Raw genomic sequence first — 25,294 nt, 5'->3', positions numbered from 1 at the left:
ATGAGTCCTTATAATTACTTGAGTCTTAACCCATGGTCCATAGCGCCTTTTCAGATTCTATTTTCTTCTTTTGAAAGCGTATTTTGCTTCGGGTAGATCTAAAATACATTTTCAGCTATTTAAAGTTTTGTCACTAGATTTGTTTTAGCCATAAAATCTCAGTTTTAACTCCGATTTGATTTGTTCAAGTTACGTTAGGTTCATAATTAAGTAATCTACATGTTTATACTACTGTTAAGTAGGTTTTCAACTTTTAAAATTTGAGGTTAGATTTAATCTATTATTTTACAAAGGGAAATCTTGTTTAATTCATAACTTCTTCGTTTTAGCTCTGATTTTTGTGATCTTTGCGTCTGTGTGTTCGTAGCGAGACATAGATTCATTTTACAAACTTTTCATCTTGGTTTCATGTTGTTGGTGTACTGTTCTAATCTATAGCTTTTGTTTGCTATGCATGATTGCTTCTGGATGCTTGTTGCTGTGATTATCGAGTATAGACGGTTAGCAGTTCATGGGTGACCAAGAGTATTACTTTGATGTGCCGGATCAGCAGGAGTACTTTGCTCAAGGCAAGTATAGCATGGGATCATCCTTGTTTCCTATTCACTTAATTCATTAAGTTCATGTTGCATGTGTCGCCTTGATAGGAATTCCCTAGAATTGAACTTATACCTTGTCACCTACGGGATATGCATTGGGTAGCTTTGCTAGTGCTCAATTAAACCATGATCTTGTAACTTGACTAATGGTATATGCAATAAACATTAAAATATGACTTTTTAGCAACTTGGAAACAGGGGGCTGGAGTATTTAGCTACTTTCTAAATGCTTTAGATTCCTCTCCCTAAGGACTTATCTGTAAGTGATCATCCGAGACTTATAGTACAGCTGTGAGGGCTACATGGCTCTGGCTTTAGCTCAGTATGAGGAATTTTTCTAGCTTGTTAGTGGTTACCTTTATTGGCATAAGAATGGCTTGACGAATCGGGTATAGGACAACCTCTACTCTTATGTGTATAGTCGTGAGGGAATTGTGTCATTTGATAGGGGGGTTCCTATATCTGTTTGCCGAGTGAATCTAATGGCCCTAACTTGTTAGACGAACCTTTGAAAGGCTTCATAGTGACCCCTGCCTACTCACCTTGGAAGTGTTTTGGGAGTAATTAACTCGGGCATATGAGTATCATGACAAACAGTGAAAGTGTACAACCTCTGAAGAGTGTAAAACTGGTATATCAGTCGCGCTCACGGTCACGAGCAGCCTTGGAACATTTACGGAATAGATGCACACTAAGAATTATCTATTTATGTTATTCATTATTCATGTTTACATTGATCATGTGTTTTGCATTGGGAATTGAAACAATTTGTTGCTACTCTTATGCTAAAATTGTGACAACTAAAAGTTGAATGTTGTTAAACCTGTGTCAAGCCTTTTGAGCCTCATGAACCCCATGTTACACTTGTTGAGTACGACATCTACTTACGCTTGTTTATTTTCATTATTTGGATAAAAATCCTAGATGGCAACAGATGGCTATGGTAATGACGATTTCCCTGAGGATTACTAGACTTGTGGTCAACCAGTTGACGTCCCTGTGATATGGAGCTTCCGCGAGAGATCTTTTCTTACTTCTGCTACATTTATGTGAAAACTCTATCTTATTCGTGATGTAATAAACACTTGTGATGATACTATTCATAATTTGTCGGCTTATGTGTGTGACTGATCTCTGGGCGCACATAAGATTTTGCATCCCATTTTATCCTTAAAATTGGGTGTGACAAGTGTCAAATATTGGATTGATTCAGTATTACTTAGTTTGGATGATTGTCAAGTTGAGAAATTGATTTCAAGTACATGAGAAGCCTTAGTTTGGTTTTGAATTGAGATTGTGAGAAAGGCCATTTGATTTTGGAGTAGATTTGGCTAAGATTGGTGCTTCTAGTGAAGATCAAAACCAAAGTTCGAGATAGAGATCAAGATTAAATACAAGTGTAGATCAACATTAAAGAAGAAACAAAGGGACTCAAATAAGGAATCAGGATCAAAGTTCAACTCTAGTGTTCCACCTTCACCATCAAGTCAAGAAGTCTTCAAGGTAGTTGATGGTGTCATCACAAGTGACGTTGAGAAAAGAAGGATGATATGATAAGGGGGATACATGTCTCAGCAATTATTTGGCGAGTAGTTTGGCCCCTTGCTATAAACACTTGGTAAATATTCTTTCAAATACCTCTCGTTAATTGCTTTTGGGAGACAGTCACCTTGCAACATCTCATCTCTAGCAACACAACTTTGATCACTTCATACAAACTTTCCCAACTCGGATATATATCACTTATTGAACTTGTCGTTTCTTTTTTTTGCTGTATGCTTAGGCAACATGAGCCCCCTTCCTTATCTCCTGGGATTGTCCCCAATTTCTTTTTGATGAACTTGATCAAAGTCTTATCACTTGACAAAGCTTGGCCACCAACTCCTTCATCCATCATGATATTCAAGCCACTACATACAATAACACGTAGCAACCAACGCAAAGTAATGCTCAATATTGCCACACCATTGTGCTCCTAGAATCTCTTCATATGTATTCATGAACCTCTCTCATCGCCACTTTTGCTTAAATAGAGTCCAAGCCCTTGAGCGATCTTTAGCAATTGGATCACATAGATAATAGATAATAGGAGTTCTCCAATCACCTAAATCGGCCCTAATCTCAATAGAATAAATTGGGCATGACTCAGCTTGTTATCTTCCTTTTGCATCGGTTTTTCTTTTATATGAAAATTATGCCCACTGATGTCAAAGCCTGATGCATGTTGAGTTAACATGTTAGCCTTACTATTTTAATGCCTTGTAATATGCCAAATTTGGAATTCAGAAAAATATGTAATGATGTTAATAAAACATTTGTCAAGATATGCTTTAGGTGATGCTTCAAAACACTGAAACATAATAGTGACTTGTTGTACTGCACCACTAGTAAAGAATCACCAAAGGCTTCAACATGCTTCACCTCTATAGATTGCAATATTTCCAAGCCAAACAAGAGAGCGTGATATTTGGCTTGAATGTTGGCACAAAGGTAGTTCAATCGGCTTGATGTCTTAGATAGCACCATTGTGAGAAATAATGATTATGCCAACACCTTGGCCTTTTTTGCAAGCCGATCAATTGAAATAAAGTATCCATGGAGTATAAGTAATATAACTGATTTCACCTTTTGAAGTTTTCAATGGTTCAAAAGGCAAATAGAGCTCAATTAGTGTGTATGCCCATTCACTAATCCTTCCTCTGAGGATATTGACCAATGTAACATGTGCTTAATAACATCGGCCTAACAGGCAAACACACATGTACTAGATAAAAAGTAATGTCATAATTTAGAACAAGCATAGTACAATGATAAGTATAATTTTAATCATGGGCATACCCTGTCTCAAGATCAAGAAGACACTTTGGTCAAAAAAAAGATCAAGAAGACATCGGCCAATATAGGTGATAGCATATTATTTTCCTTTGTGTCTCGAGTCAACATAGCATCGATAAACCCACTTTGGCAATAGTATACAACATGAATGGAGCTCCTCTCCTAGATGCATGAAAAACCAGTGGTGTTGATAGATATCCCTTGAGAAGCGTGATTAACTTATCTTACAATTGGCTTCTGTGCTTTGATTTGCAAATGTTAGCCGTGGACCAACGCCATCCCAAATATCAACTTTTCACATGTCGGTTGGAAGTTCTCGGAAGCCGATATGCTATTTCGGGCTTCATGATCATTAGCAAGTGCCAACTTATATTTTTTGGCATCGGGTTAGTACAGGTTGCCAATGACAATCGGTCCTTCAATTTCTTTGATAGGAATATCTACGGAGCAGATTTTGATGGTTACTATCTCATTACCCTTTTTCACGGGATCAACGAGAACTTCCTTTTCCCTTGGCACATATACTTGCTCTGCTAGTTCCTTACCCTCTTGTTGGACCTGAATTAGCAGGTTCACCTAAAACTAGCTTAATCGGTCTTGCCTGGCTGGGGCTCATTTCGCCGTAGCTCAATCGGCTATGAATGACGCTGACATTGCCTATTGTGAGCAAAACCAGCAGGCATCCTCCTATCACTGAGGTATTTGAATCATTAATCATTAAAGGTAAGTTATCCATACTCCACCTTGCCCACATAAAGGATATGATGGATTTGGCATGGGGGCTCCCTGGATACAAGTGGATATGTAGAAACATGTTACTGAATTGGAGCTTCAATTTGCGATTCCACAATCTGTTTTGGAGGCTCGAACTCATTTAGGAGGAGATCTGGCTCTTGTATCGAATCTGGCCTTTATGGGCTAATGAATGTCGAATCGGCCTTTATGGGCTCATGAATATCGAATCGGCCTTGCCTGCATACTTGCTCATAAGCCGGTTCGAAATCTGATTGTATCTTCACCTCTTCATTGGAGATTTCAGTTTTCTTAGCCTCCCAAGTCTCAATCTCCGGATCCTTCGAATTACAAGTGTGTCGAGTTTTTTGTTTGTAGCTAGCTTGACTGATTTGAGAAATCTATCTTGCTAATTTTTCTATCCACCAACATTAGAATTAGCTTGGCCAACTTACAAAGTTGGCTTAGTCAATCCTTTTTGGACAGCAGCACTAGTAGCTGATTTTTGCTTGTCCACATGAGTTTGGGCTTGCTCCCCGAGCCGAGAAGATTTAATAGTAACCTTAAGGCTCCAATTATTAGTGGACTTTTAATTTCTAACACCACTTCACAATCCAAGACTTTCTTTTCTTTCCTGGGTTCTCTGAATTTGCCGATGATCATATTTTTTTCCAATAGTGGAATCGGCTTGTTCCGGCCAAAATCAGGATGACCAAATTATTTATTTCTAGAGTTTCAACCACGGAGAGTGTCTAGTTGCAAGGTAAAGGATGTGCATCTCCATCATGCATAGCTTGCAGATCCAATTTTGCCTTTACTGATTTCCTAAATGGATAAACAGATTCTTGTAAATCAGTTTGGGAGGCATCATAGAAGCCTTAGGCGCAGGGAGGCATAGGGACCTAGGCTTGATGACTTTGGAAAGTTAGGCAATATCGTAATACTGAGGCGAAGAAGAGCGCGGTGCTGCTGTACCCATCATCAGTTCGAGAGGTACGAACCAAATTTGGTGTGTGTATATAGCAACAGGAAGTAGAGTGCTAACTTTTCCTAAATTGGCCCTATCGGTTTTAGGCGCCAAAAAGGCCAATTCAGATTGATTAGCAAACCTCCCTCTGTCCCCAAAAGAATGCAATTATGGAACAGTATCATGTTTTAGTATACCAAGTTTGACCAATTATAGAGAAAAAAGTATAAATAATTATAATATCAAATAAATACTATTGGATTAATTACGAAATGTATTTTCATAATAAATTGATATGGAGCCATAAATGTGAATACTATTTACTAAAAACTTGGTCAAACGTGAAACACTTAAACTGGCACGCATACTATAGTTGCATACTTTTAGGGACAGGTAGTACAAACATGTTCTGATTTGTAGCATCCGGTTTTAAGAATAAAACCAGATACGCACCATATGTGCGTCCAGGAAGTCAAATATCATATATAGCTATAAATAAGGGTAATATCAAAAGACAATGCTTAATTACATAGCGTATTAATACAAAGAATACAACCTTAGATAGTAGACAGCGGAAGGACGCTCCGATCTTCGAGCGAAGGCTCCAAATCTACAGGGACAACTGGCTGGTTGATCACAAGCCTAACTCCTCCAGACTCTAGCATTCTGGTATCTATCCAGGATTTTTCCAATGTATAGAAAAGTAAAAGGAAGCGTAAGTACATGTCATACTCAGCAATATAACATGGGGTTCATGAGGCTCAAAAGGTTGACACTGATTTACTGCAATTAGCTTTTAGTGAGTCAAAATTTTAGTAATTGAGTAGCAACAAGTTTATCATAAGCCCACATAAACACATGATCAGGTAAACATGATTAATGAATAGCATAAGTAATTAATCACTAATGATCATCTATTTCGTAAGAGTTCTAAGGCCGCTCGTGATAGTGAGCACGGCTGATATACCAGTTTTATACTTTCCAAAGGTTGTACACTTTCACCATGAGCCGTGATACCCATATGCCCGGGTTAATTACTCCCAAAACACTTCCAAGGTGAGCAGGCAGGGATCTCTATGAAGCCTTTGAAAGGTTCATCTAACAAGTTAGAGGCCGCTAAGGATTCTCCCATCAACCAGTAAGATCCCTCCCGCAAGGTGTGACTAACAAAATGATAAAGAAACCAAAGTGCACTCCCTTGGCAGGCCCGTGGGATCAAACCAATCGGAGCCCCTCTTGCGCCTTTCGGTAACCACCAATAAGCTAGAAAAGGTCCTTCATACTTAACTAAAACCAGAAGCCATGTAGCACTAATGGTTGTACTGTAAGTCCCGGTTGACCACTTATAGATAAGTCATTAGGGAGAGGAATCTAGAGCACCATAATAGTAGCCCAATGCTCTAACCCTCTTGAGCCATTGTTGCTAAAAAGCATCTTCTAGTGTTTATTTCATATACCATTAGTCAAGTTACAAGATCATGGTTATTTAATTTGAGCACTAGCAAAATACTACCCAATGCAATTATCCCATAGGATATCAAGGTACAAGTTATCTACAACTAGGATATCCTTAAGGTTGACAAGGTAGACACATGCACATGAATTAAGTGTTAAAGGTTATTAGGAATCAATGATGGTCCCATGCTATACTTGCCTTAAACTCAGATCCTTCTTCTAGTCCAAACCTTCAATGAAATGCTTCTGGATTCACCACGTATAGCTCACCGACTGGACATGATCATAGAACACCACACAAGCATCCATGCAATCATACACGAAGCAAACAATAGAACTAAATTAGAATAGTATACCAAACATATGAAACAGTGAGTGAAAAGGATTTAAAGATGTTCTACATGTTGCTACGAACACACAGACACGTTAAGCACACTAATTAGAGCTATGGTGAGCAAGATACAACTACCGAAAGATTATTCTATAGGAGACAAAGAAAACTACTAGCTACATTTATTTTAACTATATAAAATTATATAAGATGTTTCAGAGAAATATTCAATATGAATTAAGTCAAATTAGATTTGAAATTAGAAATCTAAAGTAGTTTTAATCATATTTTATTTATAATCCTGTTGCGTATTCATTATTCAAGTTAGGAGTTAAACCATGAAATTCTAGAGATAGTGACATGGTAAACATTGTTACTAACACATAGATCTCGTCGTTATGAATCTAATGCAATTTGAACGGGTCAAAACAGAGCTAAAACGTAGAATCTACGCTTAGAACATGGCCAGTGGCAATTTTGTAAATACTGGATTTAGTTTTCAAAATAAAATAAATAGAAATCAGGATTTTGAATAAGACAGGGACTGCAGACGGAATTTGCAGCTGGGGGTCTCTTTAGAAAAATTGTCGACGAAGGGGTATGTTTTAATCTAGGCCGCTGATCTCAAAATAGACGGATGGGGTGGCTTGGGGTTCTCCCCTCTTGCCGGAAAAGGGAAACTGGCGGGGCGAAACCATGATGGCGGCCAGAAGCTCGCGCGGAGTTGGATGAAAACGACATGGAGGCCTCGTATTTCAACGATAAAAGCACGAGGAGGAAGATGGAAGCACGGTGAACTCACCTAGGGGCTCTACGTGGGTGATGGAGTCTCGAAGCTATCGTGGGACTCGGTGGGGCGGTCGGCGACCACCTTCAACCAACCGGCGGCGGCGTGTGAGCAATTGAGACCAAGAGGTAGAAGAAGAAGAGAACCTATGGCTTCTCTATCGCAGAGTGGAGATCGGTGGCCGATTCTCGACGTCGGGGAGGCAGCTCCAGGCATCAAATGTGGCGACGGGTGACCTCAAGCTCGGCGAGATCTCAAGCGTGCGCGCGCCATGGAGCTAGGGCCCTAGGATGGTGTAGATGGAAAAATGGAGGCGCGATAGAGGTTCTCGGGCTTTATAGGTGTGCCGGGCTTGGGGATCACGCCATATCTCGGGGAAATCGGGATTGACGATGGCGATTTCAATCGAGTAGAGTCTATGTCGGCTACATGAGGAGGAAGAATTGGCTAACAGCGGGGCCCACCTATCGGTGAAATAAGGGCGCAGGGTCGATCGGTCAGCAAAACAGAGAGGAAGGGAGAGCGCCTGCGTGGCTTGCTGGTCCGGCCTGCTTTGCGGGCCGCGCGAGGGGAAAGGAGCTGGGGAAGTAGGATGGGAAAAGAGGGGAAGGTGCTTGGCCTGAGGGAGCAGGCCAGGCCTTGCTGGCTGCCAGGCCAAGGGAAGGAGAGAGAGCAGGCCTTCGGTCCAAGACGTGAGAAGAGAGAGATTTTCATTTTTTTCCTTTTCCTTTATTTTAGAGTCTGCTCCAAAACTATTTTGAAAAGTAATTTGAATCACTTTGAATTTTGGTCAAAACCACACATCACAATAAAGAATATGCACCAGCATGTATGCAAGAAAATGTTGCTAAGCCTTATGATGAATTTTAATTTAATGATTTTTTTGTTTTCCTATATTTTCATGAGCACAAAAATACAAAATTAAATCAATTTAGCTCTATTTGCAAAGAAGCAAATTTGAGGGTGTTACAATTCTACCCCTCTTAAGATGAATCTTGTCCTCGAGATTCACCAGACTAGCAAGAAGGATAAGGATATTTTTCAAAGAACAAAGGTCACAACCGACTTGAAAGCAAAAGCTTTGGGCTAGAGAGCATAACTGAACTTCATATGGCACCTTGAGTGTTCTGACCCTTCTTGGCTAGATAATCTGCATAAGCGTGATCATCTCTCGTATTGAGCTCCTCTAATGGTGTTTGTTCCTCTATATTGACATATAAAAACTCACAGCCCACTTACTATCCTCAGTGTACACACCTTCCATTAGGTTATTCTCATATTCCTCAGGTGCAGGTCGAATACCCTCATACTCAATTCTTCTCCTGAAGGTGTTGTTAGAAGCACCGAACTGTTGGGCATACTTAATTACTCCTTTACAAGTAGACAAACCATCCCATTCCAATGATAACATCAATGTCCATTAACTCCAATACAATAATGTTCGCCATGAAGTTTACCCCCTTTATGGCAAGACTAACTTTTGGGCATGTATGGTCTGCCTTCATTTCTCCTCATGGAGAGTTAACTATCACTGGTTTTCTCATTGGAAGCATAGCTATCTTATGATCTTCTACATATTCCCTAGAGATGAATGAATTTGAAGCACTAGGGTCAAACAACACCATGGCAGGAGTTGAGTTTACTGGAATTAAACCACACATGACCTCATGAGTGGTAATCATATTCACATTGTTCAAACTTCTAGGGATGTAGTTTCGCTTTAATTTATTTCCTTGTACCTGTTTCTTATGGACATTCTATTCTGGCTCCTGCTGCTGTTGATTCTGGCTTTGATTACTTTCAGCAAACTTCTCAAGACAGTCGTTCTCATAATGTTCAATCTCACCATAGTCATAACCTTCCTCACTAGTAGGAGTATTGGTCTTCATCAAGGTGATAGTATGAGGTGATAGACATGGCTCTTGAGAGCTAAAATGCTGCAATTCATCATTGGGTTGCTGATCCTGATCCTGATCTGTACTCCCAAGTAGATTCATAGAGTGTGACTAATATTCTGGTTGTGTAGCAAAACGGAGATGAGTGTTTATTAACTAGCGATGAACGCCAAGCTTTTTCTTCTTCTCTTTCATCTCTCGATGCTTGTTCTCAATTACAATTGCTCTATTCATCAACGTTTGATAGTCGGCATACACAACGATCACCAGCTGTAGTTGCAAACCATGATTTAGTCCTTTCAAAAAGTATTTTTGTTTGTTAGCATCACTATCCACCTCTTTTGGAGCATAGCGTGACAACTGAGTAAATCTATCATGATACTCACACACTGACATGGAGACTTGCTTCAAGGTGAGGAACTCATCTTGCTTAAGTTCTACCACACCTAACAGAATATGGGTGGCTTGGGGTTCTCCCTCTCGGTCTCAGTTGGATGAGAACAACGTGGAGGCCTCGTATTTCAACGGTAAAAGCACGGGGAGGAAGATGGAAGCACGACGAACTCACCTAGGGGCTCTGCGCGGGTGATGGAGTCTCGAAGCTATCGCAGGACTCGGTGGGGCGGTCGGTGACCACCTGCAACCAACTGGCGGTGGCGTGTGAACAACTGAGACCGAGAGGGAGAAGAAGAAGAGAACATACATCTTCTCTATCGTAGAGCGGAGCTTGGTAGCCGATTCTCGACGTCGGGAAGGCAGCGCCCGGCTTCAAAGGTGGTGGCGGGTGACCTCAAGCTCGGTGAGATCCTGAGCGTGGCGTGGCGCGGAGCTAGGGCCCTAGGATGGAATAGATGGAAAACCGGAGGCACGATAGAGGTCCTCGGGCTTTATAGGTGTGCGGGGCTTGTGGATCACACCATATATCCCGGGGAAATCAGGATTGACGACGGCGATTTCCATCAAGCAGAGCCTGTCTTGGCTACGTGAGGAGTAAGATGCTGCCTGACAGCGGGGCCCACCTATCGGTGAAACAAGGGCGCGGGGCCGATCGGCCAGCCAGACAGAGAGGAAGGGAGAGCGCATGCGTGGCTTGCTGGGCCGGCCTGCTTTGCGGGCCACGCGAGGGGAAAGGAGCTGGCCAGCGGGATGGGAAAGAGGGGAAGGTGCTGGGCCTGAGGGAGCAGGCCAGGCCTTGCTAGCTGCCAGACTGAGGGAAGGAGAGAGAGAGCAGGCCTTCGGGCCAAAACGTGAGAAGAGAGATTTCCTTTCTTTTCCTTTTCCTTTATTTCAGAGTCTACTCCAAAACCATTTTCAAAAGTAATTTGAATAACTTTGAATTTTGGTCAAAACCACACATCACAATAAAGAATATGCACCATCATGTATGCAAGAAAATGTTGCTAAGCCTTATGATGAATTTTAATTTATTGAATTCTTTTTGTTTTTCTATATTTTCATGAGCACACAAATACAAAATTAAATCAATTTAGCTCTATTTCCAAAGAAGCAATTTTTAGGGTGTTACATGACCATAATGATAGTGGAACAACTTCCGTAACCAGGGCTGATCCACTAGTATATGCATCATGAGGCAAAGTAACAACAGAAGCACCAAATACTCTTTTCTCTAATTCATCAAATTTGGAGACAAGCTTATTCATAGCATGATAAAGTGGAGAACCCTCAATTATTTCACTTGCATTTTCCTTAGGTCTTGGTGTAGACATGACGATGCTCTCCTGACCCATTGGATCGGTGAAAATACCTTTGCAGCTATTGCTCCACATCCTAATTGAGGGGGTCAATATCAGATGCAATCGTCCTTTTGTGCCAGATGCAACGGTAATGAAAACACAAGAAAGATAGATTTGAACCAACACATTGGCTAGGTCAGAAAGAAGGATATAGCAGAACCAATCATTCTTAGTGGAGTCACAAAAAAAGTGTGTTGACACTGATTAGGTCGCCACACCAAAAGGAGCTAGATCGCTCGTTATAGGCCTTAGCCAACTTTTAGATCGATTGACGCCTAATGTATGTTTGCATACGAACCTGGTGCCTCCAATAATGAGCACGGTACGCAAAACGCACTGACAAGGTCTCTTGAAAACCAAAACCCCACACTGCCCGAGAGAGACCCCATTGGGGGCGTGCAGTGGCTATGGGCTGTTGTATTCATCTTGACCACTCTTGGGCTTTGTCGTCGTCGATCCACTGGCCATGCAGCAGCGACGAAGAACAATTGTGTAGTTGGATTACCTTAGTCGGCCATGATCCTCCAACATAAATAAAGTGAGGTGGTCTTATTCTAGTAGGATACCTTAAGGCGTAATCTTCAAGTTTCCCATGAGCTCGGAGCAGTTCCGATTGGCATCCAAAAAATTTGAACAAGGAACATCGGAAGTTCCGATGTCCATCGGTGATCTAAACTTCGGTCAATATCGCAACTTTCGATGTGGGAGGAACCTCGGTGCCCAATAGGCTTTTTAGGTATATGGGAACTTCCGATGCGTGTCGGAAGTTCTGAGATATAGGTCGGGACTTCCAATGCGAGGGCACTTTCGCAAGGGCATTATTTCTTCATCCGAACATCAAATTGAACGTTTCATATATGTTTTTTAACCATCTCGATGAGATAAACGCAATGGTTGTAACGTCCCGCCTCTCCGAGGTCGGGCTCGCTTACATCTGGCAGCTTCTCTAGGATATAGATTGCCCTCACAGACTAACACAGGTCTTTTCTGCGCACTTTGTCCTCACTCGTGCGCACCCGGGAAGAACTTCCCGGTCGGTCACCCATCGCTCCAGGCCAAGCACGCTTAACCTCGGAGTTATTTGCAGATGGGCTTCCGGAAAAGAAGTTGCAACTTATTGGTATGAGTATCCTATTAATCCTGTTAAGCCCTGGGCCAGGATGTTACATCCTCACCCCCTTAAGAGATCGACGTTCTCGTCGATCAATCCCAAGCCAGGAGCGTCCTCTCTTGGCCACGTCCGTGTGTCCAGAGCCAGCGCATGTGCCATGCTGTGTGACCACGCCGGATCCACTCCAGCCATGCGCACCATGCCTACGCAACTGCGACACACGCGCCCGTGAAACCGCGAGAGTCGGCTCTGATACCATTCTGTAACGTCCCGCCTCTCCGAGGCCGGGCCCGCTTACATCTGGCAGCTTCTCTAGGATATAGATTGCCCTCACAGACCAACACAGGTCTTTTCTGCGCACTTTGTCCTCACTCGTGCGCACCCAGGAAGAACTTCCCGGTCGGTCACCCATCGCTCCAGGCCAAGCACGCTTAACCTCGGAGTTATTTGCAGATGGGCTTCCGGAAAAGAAGTTGCAACTTATTGGTATGAGTATCCTATTAATCCTGTTAAGCCCTGGGCCAGGATGTTACAATGGTAAAGTTTATTATGTATCTTGACAACTTCACAAAATGGATAATTTTGGTTTTCAACACGTTCTTGCCTATCTCGGCTATGGCTTTTTGTGAATATACCCAGGGCTGTACAAATGTATTAGTTTTTTAAGGAAAGTGACAGCCGGAAAAATCACTTTTGCAAATTTATTTGTTCTTTTGTTTCATTTGTTTGGTTGCTATAGTAAATCGTAAGACAACTCATCAAAAGCAAAGAAAAAACAAAGAGAATGTGCAATCCATTGTAGATATGCGCGCCAATACTTTTCCTGGGCCCGCGAAAACGAAAATTCACATCGCACCATTTAAGGCTGATGGCGAACCATTTCGGCGCGTATCCGTCGCCGTCCCCAAACTGCACACAACACCGCGCCCTAGACAATCGACAATCAAACCCAACAGCCATGAGCGCCGCAGGCAGGGATAGCCCGGTCTCCCGCAAGCGTCCGCGCGGCCCTGCCCACGCCTCGCCAGCGGCGTGCTCCGGCGGAGCAGGACTTTGGGGATCTGGCAGCCCCAAGGCGAAGCGTTCGCCTCTTGGCTGCGGGCCCCGGCAGTCGCTCCACCTTTGCCTCCGCCGCCGCCGCCGCCGAGGTGCGTTTCTGCTGGGCCAAAATCCAACAGTTCCATAGTTTGGTTGAGTTCGGAGGACGTTGCATTGGTGGATTCAGATTGGCTGTGATCCAGAGCCTTTGGTGTGGAATCGGGGCATTTGTTCGTTCAGAACTTCAGATCGGTTCTGCGCACATTACTAGTCCATGGCTGTTCACTTGAAATGAAATCCACAAAAATTGAATGTTCACATGGCCCTGCGTTTGCATAGACAGGTTCGATGCAATGCCAGTGTAGATTGATGTTCTGTTATATAAAGTTCAGAGCTTGATTCCATGATACTCATTGCAATGCGGGAATGTGGTACCTTGCATATTGGCATTTGGGATTTTGGGGGTTCCATTGATGCTTGTCAGAGCAGGAGCAGTGTATTAAATGTTCCACTACTCTAGCATTCCTCTGACGGGATTTTGTGGTCACCGTAAAGAGGCACACCAATCCCTTCTGGCGTACAATTTGAGCGACTTGTTTTGGCTCTATTTGCGTCTTCCTGATGAAGTTTTGGGACACCCCTTGTAGGTGGACTGGCTACAGTCGTCGACAGCAGCTGATCCTTCTTGCTGGTGCTATGGCATCAGTAGCTGTGTCCTACATTGCGGTGATGAGGAGGCGCAGGAAGTACAGCGCCCAGCAGTTTGCTCGACTCCATGACGCCATTGTTGGTCTTGCATCTGCTGTTCGTGCTACCACTGCTCCAGTTGAACCACACCCTGATCTGTACCCCACTGTAATGGGCGTCCCTGGCTTCACTAAGGAGCAGCTTCTGGCTGCCCTCTCATACCTCAAAAAGGGCAGACTCCGTGGGGCGGCCTTTCTGGTGATGTCTGAACCGCATCGCGCGCTGTGGATCGAGCACATCCTCGCCAAGCAGGAGGTCTGAGCTAGCACTAGCAGGTGGGTTTAGATGGTTAGGAACTAGCAGGTGACAATGGCGGCTACCAGCCTACAACTCCCTTTTGGTGATGCAGTTGAGATGAGTTTGGTGTGACAGTAGTTGCAATTGATGATGGATGGTAGCATGACAGTGTATGCCGTGATTGTAGCAGCCATATTTGTGAATCTAGCTGCTTTGACACTTTGATAATCTCTAGTTCTCAATTCGTACTATTGTTGTTGCGCTGTTGATCTCTGCATAAGATGGATGGAAGGTTGAGTTGAGTTTTTGCTTATCTGTCATAGGCGAGTAATGATGAATAAGTGGAGTAACCTGTGATTGTGATACCTTTACGTTTTTGTACATGCTTATTAGGGTGGAGACAGCACAAAGTGGGTTGCACCACTGATTGTAGCCTAGCAACTTCGTGAATTAGATTCGATTCGCCTGAAATCTCATGACTTTAACCAAACCTCATAAGACTAATGAAAAAGCAGAACTGCTTCATCGAACTCTGTATCTCATAAATCTTGAATTGTGAACAGGTTTCATTATCCCAAAGTCTGAAGTCTTTCATGTTTCTTTCTGTTGGTAATATTTCACAGAACTTGGGACGCAAACAAAATTGAATTACACATTCATATGGATGAGGAAGGACGAGGAGCCAAGAAATTACCATGGCAGCAATTTTTGTATTTCCTACACTGCAGCTAAAACGACAAAGCAAATGAAAGCGCAGGAGGAACTTGAGTGAACGCAGCAATGGCTTCCAAAGAGGAGAGGAGAAGAAATGTCTGGTCACCAGGTAACGTGGGCCTTAATACCTACTCAGTCCAGTTTCACCACGATATGCTATACCAGTTAACAAAAATTCTGATCGATCAGTCTGTCTGATGTGGCTCAACTACGATTCTACAAATAGTTCACCATGTCACTCCACCACACAAGTTCCAAAACGAAATATAAAGAAACAAATCCATTCGGTTGACTCAAACATCCAGCTTTGTGTAACCGCCATTTTGTCGTCGCAACTCAAACGATTTGTAGTAATAACAAATGCCATTTCATGTTCATGGCATTATCTGCATTCGTCCTTTGCTTGCAATTGAGAGTTCAAGGAAATTAATCTCCATCGTTGCTATTCCTTCAGAGCACCCGACAATAATCCTACACAAATTAGTGTACTCCCTAGTCATGAATTTGACATGGGCCAGAAGGAAAAACAAAGTATGTTTCATCAAAATTGAAGAAAATGAGCGAAGATTAACAATGTTTTAGTAAGCAAACAATTTATATTCAACAAAATACATGTCTTAACCTACTTAAAATGTATTGAACCACATCATGTATGCTATTGGATATCCTTAGTGTCCTGTACCAACTAGATTCATAGTGTCCGCTTACATGAACCATTATGAAAAAAAATGGAGGAATATAAGAATTTTTTCTTATATAATTAGAGGATAATATATGATGCCCATGGTAAAATTTATAAAGCAAATATGAAAAGGTGTCTGCTGTTCCAGTGGATATAGACTGTAGCCATCGGATAGTATAGAGAGTAAATAGTACTTTATAAGCCATGCATGTTCATTATTCATCCAAAGTAGCTCATTATTCACTATTCATTGGAAGTACCATTGCGAGTAAAGTAGCAGAGGAACAGCAACTTTTGAAGTACCTTTGTAACTCCTATATATATCCAACATCAGAAACTGCTCCTAGGTTAAGAGCAATAATATTCTCAAGCCCTGCAAGGGAAGAAGCTTATATATATTGTTAACTTCTTTGGTAATAAAAACTCAGGATGGATTATTTCAGCCAAATTTGATACCAATCCATCAACTATGTGCACTGTATTTGCCCATGACAATTTTCATAATAACCATTTGTAACATTTGTTCTATTTTGACTAGTTCTTATTTGAACCTAATGCCCATATATGTATGTCAAAGGGATACCTGTAAGTAGTGGCATCCCAAATCCGAATAGTCCCATCAAGTGAACCTGTAATTAGTTTCTGATGATCTGGTTGATAGTAGACAACACTAACATGGTCTGTATGCCCTTGTAGGTATTCCCTGCGCCTATGTATCTCCAGGTCCCAGATCTGGTTGAAAAAAAAGCCAGAACCCATTGCAATGGTATTAACCATGGAAACAGCAGATGAATAATATGAATGTACTCTACAAATAAAGATGCAAAATGAAACCTGTGCAGTCCGATCCTTTGAGCCAGTGATAAGATGGTGACGATCAGCACCGGAGATGAAATCAACACAGACAAGGCCATCCTGATGCGTGTCCGACGTAATGGTGTTGGACACATCACAGTTGTTAAGACCCCAGATCTGTGAATGTAACCATATATTAGCAGGCCCGTTCCAAAATAGGTTCTTGGAAAATGTTGATCGAACATCATAAAATCATTTCGTATTGTTGGTACGTTAGCACACTTTAGTAAGGAAAACAGAAATCAAAGGATCACAGTAGTTATCTAATTTTCCAAACAGGAAAATAAAATTGATCAAACCTTGACAGTGCCATCCCATGATGCACTGGCGAAGCAGCCAGGGTCCTCTCAGTTAAAAACTAGACGTGACACTATGTCAGTGTGCCCCTCAAATGTGCGACTGCACACCCAGGGCTCCTTGTCAAAGTCCCAATACTGGTCCCAGTGCCAGAGCTTAATCAGGTGATCGTCATGAGACGATGACAGCACGTAGAAATCAGTGGGATGAACAGCCAATGACATGATGCGACCATCATGAGCTTCAAAGCTTGTGCTGTCTTGGCCTTCATCGTAGCTGTACACATGAATGCACCCATTGCCATCTCCGGCCACAATCCACTTCTCTTTTGGGATAAATTTAGCGACATAAACTACAATGTTACAGAATATTATTAAGCATCATAGCATGATTTTAGAGAAACTAATGGTTAAAAAAAATTAAGTCTTGTTTTGCTGCACACATATCCACTCAATTCCACGTGTGTTGGGGTGGATTGGGGGTGCAAAATTCCACTCCAATACACGTTGAATGAGGTGGATACAAGTGCAGCCAAATAAGGCGTTAAGTGGATTAAAAAGATTCCATGCCTCGTTCAGTCTTCAAATGAATTCAAGACTTCCTACGGATAAATGAAAATATGAGCTAATTAAGTTTAATCTTCTCATCAAAATTAACTGTAGTACGAGGCACATGCATTCTACCAAATGAGTAGTGAGTGCAATCACTACACCATAAACCCCACTCTAGCAACATATGCCATGCAACGGAAATAAGATGTGTTTCCTGTCCATCCCTCACGATTCAACATAAAAACAACTTCCCTCACCCAGACTCCCGATCAGCACACATGTCCTCAAACCAGTTTCTCCCTGGCTCCCTCTCACGTAGGGTTTCGCATCGCCGCCTGGCGGTGCACTTCGCTTGCGGCGGCTGCAGGCCTCGTGCGCCGACGCCCGCTCCTGGATCGAAGTAAGGATGCTACATCGATACTCCCTGTATCTTTAACCCTGGATCTTTAACTCTTCCATGGATCTTTAATCCCTTTTTCGAGGCTCTCCATCCAGTCTGCTCCGCCATCTTCCTCTAGATGGGATCTGAAGGCATGTTCCTACAGGGCAGTCACGACCCTCGATCATGTACTGATCAATCGGTTCGGTGGTGAGGAGAGGGGCATGCGCCTGCTAGATCTGATGGACGAAGCTGTCTTCTCATCCCATCTGCATTGTTGTTGCCCTCCAGACGGTGCCTTCACATCTACCCCAAGCATGTATCTTCCCCAGCCTGTACGTTCTTAAATATTTGAATCAACCTATGAAATTTAGTGCACTAATTGTATTCAAGCCCAGATGTGTTTTTCTGTCAGAGATGCAGGGTCGACAGTTGTTTCAACTAAATATATTTGACAAGACATGCCAGCAAGTGTTTACAGGTATTCGTTTCTTGTTGGTGTGCAGAAAAGGTAAAATTCAGTAAATGTTCTTACTTTTTTTTTTTGCAATTTTTACTGCCTATTATTAAATTAGAAATTAATAGCTGGATTGGTGATAGATATCTCACACCATCTACTTGCAGTATCAATTGTTGACTTGTGAGTAGGATTTCCTTACTATTTTCTTTTACAGGAATATAACTTGATGTTGCATTGGTACTTTTTCGGATCAGCTTTGTGAACTGCTTGCCTGGTGCTCTTTCATGATTGAATAGGCATTTAGGGCGTGTTTGGTTGACGCCCTGGGTCTCATTTGCCTGGCCGGCAAGTGGCCTGGAGCTTGCCTGGAGCTCATTTGGATTGAACCCTGGGTCATTGCCTGCACCAGGCAATGCTTCAACGCCCAGGCGAGCAAAATCGGTTGCCTGGTGCTGCTTTGTTTGCCTGGCATGCAATCAAGTACGATGTGATGGTCTTGTACTATTAAATATTTGAAGAATTATCCATTAACGCACTGTGCTATTTCAAATATTTCTTAGAACTGTTACTGTTACTGCTAAAAGGATTTCCTACCGGCGGGATATTAAATCGGTGCAGCTACTGTTCATTGAAATCACCGTTTTTGTGTGTAGATTATTGTTTTCTATTATTTATTTAAATCCTTTATTTGTCTTCATATATATTATTTAAACAAAAGAAATTAAAGTTTTATTAGACAAGAAAGCACACTTTATATTCACAATAGTTTTTTCAGACCATAACCGTGTATGTTTAAATATGGTATTATACCTTTTATTAGCTTTTAAATATGTAATGTATCTTTTATTAGCTTTTCCAGGCACAGGCTTCCAACCAAACGAACTATCTTGTAACTTGCCTGGCCAGGCAGATTCCATCGATTTTCCAGGCAACTTCCAGGCAACACTTTTTACCAGGCAAGTACTCCATGCTTCCATCCAAACAGGCCCTTAATTTTGTCCCAATAGTGCCTGATAGTGCAGATGGAATAATTAATGACTGAAAGAAGGATCCGAGTGAACTTCCCATTGACAGTAGTACTTCTGAAAATCACTCGTTGTTTTGATCCCTTTTAATTAGTTTGTTCATGCATGTGTGGTAACTCCGCCTATGGTGGGCGCCTTTGGTGTCACAGCATAACAGGTCCCAAGTCCTGATAAAGGAGAATGGTTGTGTTAGGCACGACGAGTCAATGTAAAAACTTAGCCATTTTAATGGAGATGAAACCCAAAAGAATCCCATTGGGGCGTAACCCTCTTAGCGATGCGCCATGTCAAAACCTAGTGGCCCTAACTTGTTAGACGAACTTCTGAAAGACTTCATAGTGTACTCTGCCCGCTCACTTTGGAAGTGTTATGGAAGTCATGACCCCGGGCAAATGGGAATCACGACTCACGGTGAAATTGTACAACCTCTGCAGAGTGTAAAACTGGTATATCAGTCGTGCTCATGGTCACGAGTAGCCTTGGACCCTTATGGAATAGATGATCATTAATGATAATTATGTTTATGCTATTCATTATTCATGTTTACTTGATCATGTGTTTACTTGGGTTTATGTTAAACTTGTTGCTACTCAATTGATTAAAATTGTGACTCAATAAAAGCCAAATACAGTTAAACCCATGTCCATCTTTTGAACCTCATGAACCCCGTGTTATTCTTGTTGAGCACGAGATGTACTTACGCTTGTTTATTTTTACTACTTGGATAAAAATCCCGGATGGGTAACAGATGGCAATAGTCATGAGAATTTTCCTAAGGATTACTAGTCTTGCGATCAACAAGTCGCCCGTCCCTGTGGCTATGGAGGCACCATGGAGTTATCTTTATTTATTTCCGCTTGCTAGACTTTGATATATTTATGTAATGAATTAAATAATTGTGATATAATAAAGCACTGTGCTTAGTATTCTCCTTTAATTTGTCTCTATATGTGTGTATTTAATTCTTGGGCATACATATAATTTATATCTAGATTTGCCTTTAAATTTGGGTATGACACTACCTTATTTTGTTATACTGCCAATTAGAGATGTTCATCCTTACCAGATGACTAATAAAAAGAGAGAGAAATCATTAAGTACATCCACGCCTTGGTTTGGTGGCTCAACAAATCATTATTGATGGACCGTACATTCCTAATAGACTGTATATATAGTAGATATGCCAACGGATGCTAGACCGGCTGGTCAAGCACTTCGGGTGGCACCCTTGCGGTCTGGATTGCGCATGGAACAAATCATTATTGACGGGGTGAATTGCAGTACCGGAGGTAAAAAAAAACCCTCATCTGTCCCGTGTTACCCAAAGCATAGATTTGTGGCGCCAGCCCACTCGCAGGTAATGGGACCCTATGTGCATGTGGGGTACGAAATTCGGGGTTTTCTTGACTAGGTGAGGAGTCCTCTGCTTTAATGCGAATGCTCGAAGGCCGCATGCTATCCCCCACGGTCCGAGTTTTTTTATATATAGTTGATATGGAAGGCAGAAAATTAGTTAAGATAGGAGTAGCCGTGTCAAGTATATGGTTTAGATTTATTTGCTCTATTTAGAGTACAGTTGACGCATATTAACTTTGCGTTGATACATCTTCCCCAAACTGAAAGGAGAGTGAGAAAAAAGAAATCTTGCGTCCACATAGACATGGGACGCTATGCCTAGGACCGCGACTCTGTTTTGACCTCTACGTATAACATGGGTTACAAAATGGGCTTGCATGACGATTAGTACCACAAAGCTCATTCGACATGTTATCAAAAATAAAAAAAAAATCATTCGACATGGATCCGGGACCTTGAATAATCCAAACAATTTGATAGGACAGAATAAAAAAATAACAAAAAAAGGAGATTGTGCTGCACCTTACTGTATCAGATGGAAGAAACAAGAGCTCAGGAAGCTCCCAATGCTTGGTTGCTGCGGAAGAGGAGATTGGCGGAGCAAGAAACCAGCAGCAGCAGCCAAATTAAATCCAGCACGGCACCATCAAGATATGCAGTAGCGGAGACCCTTGACGTCCAGATCTGCAAGCTCGAGTGTCATGAGTGAGAAAAGAGATGTGCGGTTCGGGGAGATGCATTACCGGCTCGCGGATCCCGTCTTGGGGTCACGTCAGCTGCAACGGGGCGGAGCAGGAGGTCCTTGGCTCCTTGCCGACCAAGAAGACAGGCAGACACCGGCAGCGGCGTTTCTCGAAAGAAACTGAGCAGATACGAACGAGAGAGAGAGAGAGAACGCGGCTCCGTCGGTACCTCACCTTCGGCGATCTCGGCGGGCGAGCTTTAGGCGGCGGCGGCGGGTGGAAGAGCTCCGAGCAGCGGCACGGGGCGCATAGGGCGCATGCTGTGCGATTCGATGAGGGGGAAGAGAGAGGGAGGCGGGACTATGGTTGCTGCGCGTACGGGCGATGTCGTCCGTCCACCTATGCCTCGGCGTGCACGCTCGGAATATCCGAGTGCTCAACTGCTCACGTTGCGCGGATCGACGCCGGTTCATATCGGCCGGTTTGGCTCTGACGGGGAATCGGATACTTCAGCTGTCTAAGAGGCACTAAAATTGGCCGACATAGCACCTAATGCTTGGGCCCGACACATCACCTATTGCTCGTGCGAACGGTTATATATGCCCTCGTAGTTCGGATTCACGACGAGCGATTGTCAACGTGATTCGCGTCTTGGATGAGTTTGTAAACTAAACGTAGTGTGAGTTGGGTTGTGTAACATGTCTCTTGCTTGTGGTCACTACTACACAAACGTTTTTCAGGGGCGACTCGTAACCTTTTGTAGGAGCGGTTTGGCCAGCCGCCCCTATCAAACCGTCTCTATAAATCATGCATGTGTAGGGGCAGTTCTCAGGCCGCCCCTACAAATCGATTTGTAGGGGCGACTGTAGTACCAGCCGCCCCTATAATACCTGTTTGTAGGGGCGGTTCAGTCTAGAACCGTCCACACAGTACGTTTTTCCGCTAAAAAATTCAAATTTACGATTCAAATTCTACCAGAATACTGTTTGTTTCCGCATAATCCATCCAGCGTTCGCGTTGCCGAACGCCCCGCGACCAACATTCCGAACCGCGTTCGCGTTGCCGAACGCCCCACGACCTAACGTTCCGAACCATGTTCGCGTTGCCGAACGCCCCGCGACCAACGTTCCGAACCCCTTAGACTACAAGCACAAGAGTATTATATAAACTACAATTACAAGTCCAATTCACAAGAATATATACAATCCATCATTAAATAGACATAATTCACAAGGTAAAACCAATGTTAAATTCCATACACATTGTTATCAACATCCTAGAGTTAGCCTTTCAGTCTCACGAAGGTGTTGGTACTGAGGATTTCTACCTAAGTCAGACTCTCGGTCATGGTAGGCGCCTTTGACGTGTACAATCTGGTCCAATATAAAGTTGTAAAGGTCGCCGACGAGCTCTAAAAGTTTGTCATCCTTGTATGGGTCTCTTTTCATTTCTTTCTCTTCTTTCCACTACAAGAGAACAAGTTTCGGTTTAGTATTTCATACCATGTATGAAGTTTTTATACTACGGGTGAAGAGGTTCAAACTTATCCTTAAGGGGTGTCTCCTGTAGGCACCGGTGTTACTCATCATAGAACATATATAGTATCAACAATGTACACTCCCAGACTTCTGCTTGGGGCACTATATGTTTTGCATATGAAAATGTTAAGTAATGCTTTTGACAGCCATGTAATAAAGTACTGAAGAAGTAAGTTATACTTACCGCACATAGTGTTTTTATAGCCAGCTTTTCCTTCGTTGCTGGATCATGCCTTCCATGATGTTTAGTGACATAGAACCTAAATGTAGTGTTCGAATTATTTAGCAAATATAACTTGTTAGTATCTAAAAGTGAACGTTACAAGTATGCATACAAACATATAAGCTAATGAGGATTATCGATATGTATACGTCTTGAGAATCGATATGAAGTCTTTGTATGTCACCGGGTCCCTATCTATTGAATCAAAGACCTATGCCATGCTCCTCCCGACATCGACGGCTATACAAATCCAGTGGCTGTTGTATGGATTTAATCATAGAACTAGATAAGCTCTTTTGCATCGAATAAAATATATCGAACAAAGCTTTAAGTATAGAGTCGAACTTATTCGAAGTTGTATGGTAGCCATATAGTAGAGTGTTGTTGGAGTATTTTGAAAGCCAGGGCAACGTATGCCGCAACCTTAAGGGACTCTTCCCTTAGTTTCACCGTACGGATATGCTCTTTCTCTTGAATAGTCTTTGCAGCAGCTAACTCTTTGGCATCTAGTTTCCACTGTTTAGGGTAATTAAAATTTATTTGGGCTATAGCTTGAGGGTCTAGATACCCGGCTTTCACATTTGGCATTTGTTTGACAATGTGCACTTGCATTCTACAAATCACGGCGTGGGTTAGTTACAACAAAATTCAAAGATTACATTGATATCATATTGGGAGGACAAGGACTTACAGGCACCACGTGCGAATTAGATTCATCTCCATAGCAACAGGTGAAAGCATGTCTGCATGTCATTGAAGTCAAAGACAATTTTTTCGGTTGGGCTTCCAAATGTGCCGGTGGGGAAGCATGCTTGTATGAGGTCTATGCTCGTTGGGAGAACACGCAAGTACCAATTATGGAACCTTTTCATTCCAAGTGGTAGGCGCTAGATGTCTCGGTTTGGCAGGAAGGACTTGCCTCTTTCATATGTTTTCGGGCAATCCTTTGACCATTTGATGGCATCAACATTTGGATACTGCTTTGCAATTTGGGGGAGTTTGCTAGTGACGGCCTCCTCAGAACCCCGTGATGGGACTTTTTAACTTGGTTCTCAGGCTTGAACTGGTCATGGGAATACCACGTGGACATCGACAAGACGTCTTTCATCGGAACATAAACTGGCCTTATGGTGATTGGATGCTTCTTTCGAAGTTCTCATTCCGGCACGTCCTCATCTTCTTGTGCATCACCTTCTTTAGGAGGCACTCGTTGTTCATGTATCGGCTGTGCTTATTGAGAAGATTGTGGCATCTCATCATGCACTTGCTCGGTACAAGCTGGAGAAGGTTGTGGCATCTCATCAGGCACATGCTCGCTAGGAGGCGGGGAAGAATGTGGCATCTCAGGAATGTGGTGGTCATGAGACGGTGAAAATATCTCCCAAACCTCAACAACTCGCTCCAAATTTGGGAGAGGGGGATGCGACGAAGAAGCAGTCAATATAATATCCCGTTTGTGCCAGAGGATGAACTGCCCCATAACGTCTTCAAGTAACACCAGCCCCTCGGGAGTTGCGTAGTCTATCCTCCACTACATGAACTTGGGCTTCACGGTATGCACCTCGACCCTAGTGTAGTCCGGCGGTATCTTATTATTGTGGTGTAAGCCACCAGGAGGATGTGCCACACCTGTTGCCACCTCTATCACAGTGTTCTGCCGGGCGCTGAGAAACACCAAGGTGCAACTAGTTGGTTCCCGTATGCGATCGACAGGGGTTGTGGCTGCAATGGAATCTTGGCTGCTAGGAACTTTCAGAGGGCTGCCAACTAATGCCAGTTCTCCCGGCGGTGTCATTAATATCCATGGCTCCGTAGACAGTCCTTGCTCCTCTAGCGTCTTCGCAACTAGAGCCTTCACTTGGACCTTAAGATTAGTCTCCCGGTCTCTACCATGTTTCTTGTACATGTGCCTGTCCTCTTCAAATCCTTGCTTCTAGGTCATCCTTTTCCCTAGCCCCTGGTGCGGCCTGTGTGCTCCTTGTTTCCCAAGCCAAGGCTAAGCTCGTCCCTCTCTCAGGAAGGATTGAATGAGCCCTTCTCCTT

At 42.9% G+C, this 25,294-nt stretch overlaps 1 long non-coding RNA gene across 6 annotated transcripts; it reads right to left on the bottom strand.

Moving 5' to 3' along the window:
• Window positions 1-15,361: 15,361 nt before the first annotated feature.
• LOC136481953 (uncharacterized) lies at window positions 15,362-22,041 on the bottom strand. 6 transcript variants are annotated; one of them, XR_010764920.1, is made up of 7 exons: window positions 21,551-22,041; window positions 21,330-21,491; window positions 19,325-19,618; window positions 17,039-17,388; window positions 16,719-16,856; window positions 16,468-16,616; window positions 15,362-15,673 (listed from the first exon to the last, which is right to left on the bottom strand). It is a non-coding gene; the product is annotated as an uncharacterized lncRNA (long non-coding RNA). The 6 variants fall into 6 exon arrangements; XR_010764922.1 differs by having other exon boundaries at window positions 21,725-22,041; XR_010764917.1 differs by having other exon boundaries at window positions 21,330-22,041.
• Window positions 22,042-25,294: the final 3,253 nt, after the last annotated feature.

Source organism: Miscanthus floridulus, chromosome 9, assembly GCF_019320115.1.
Source record: "Miscanthus floridulus cultivar M001 chromosome 9, ASM1932011v1, whole genome shotgun sequence".
Taxonomy (NCBI): Eukaryota; Viridiplantae; Streptophyta; class Magnoliopsida; order Poales; family Poaceae; genus Miscanthus; species Miscanthus floridulus.
Note: the sequence above shows the minus strand (reverse complement) of the source record. Positions and strands in the feature narration are given on the sequence as shown.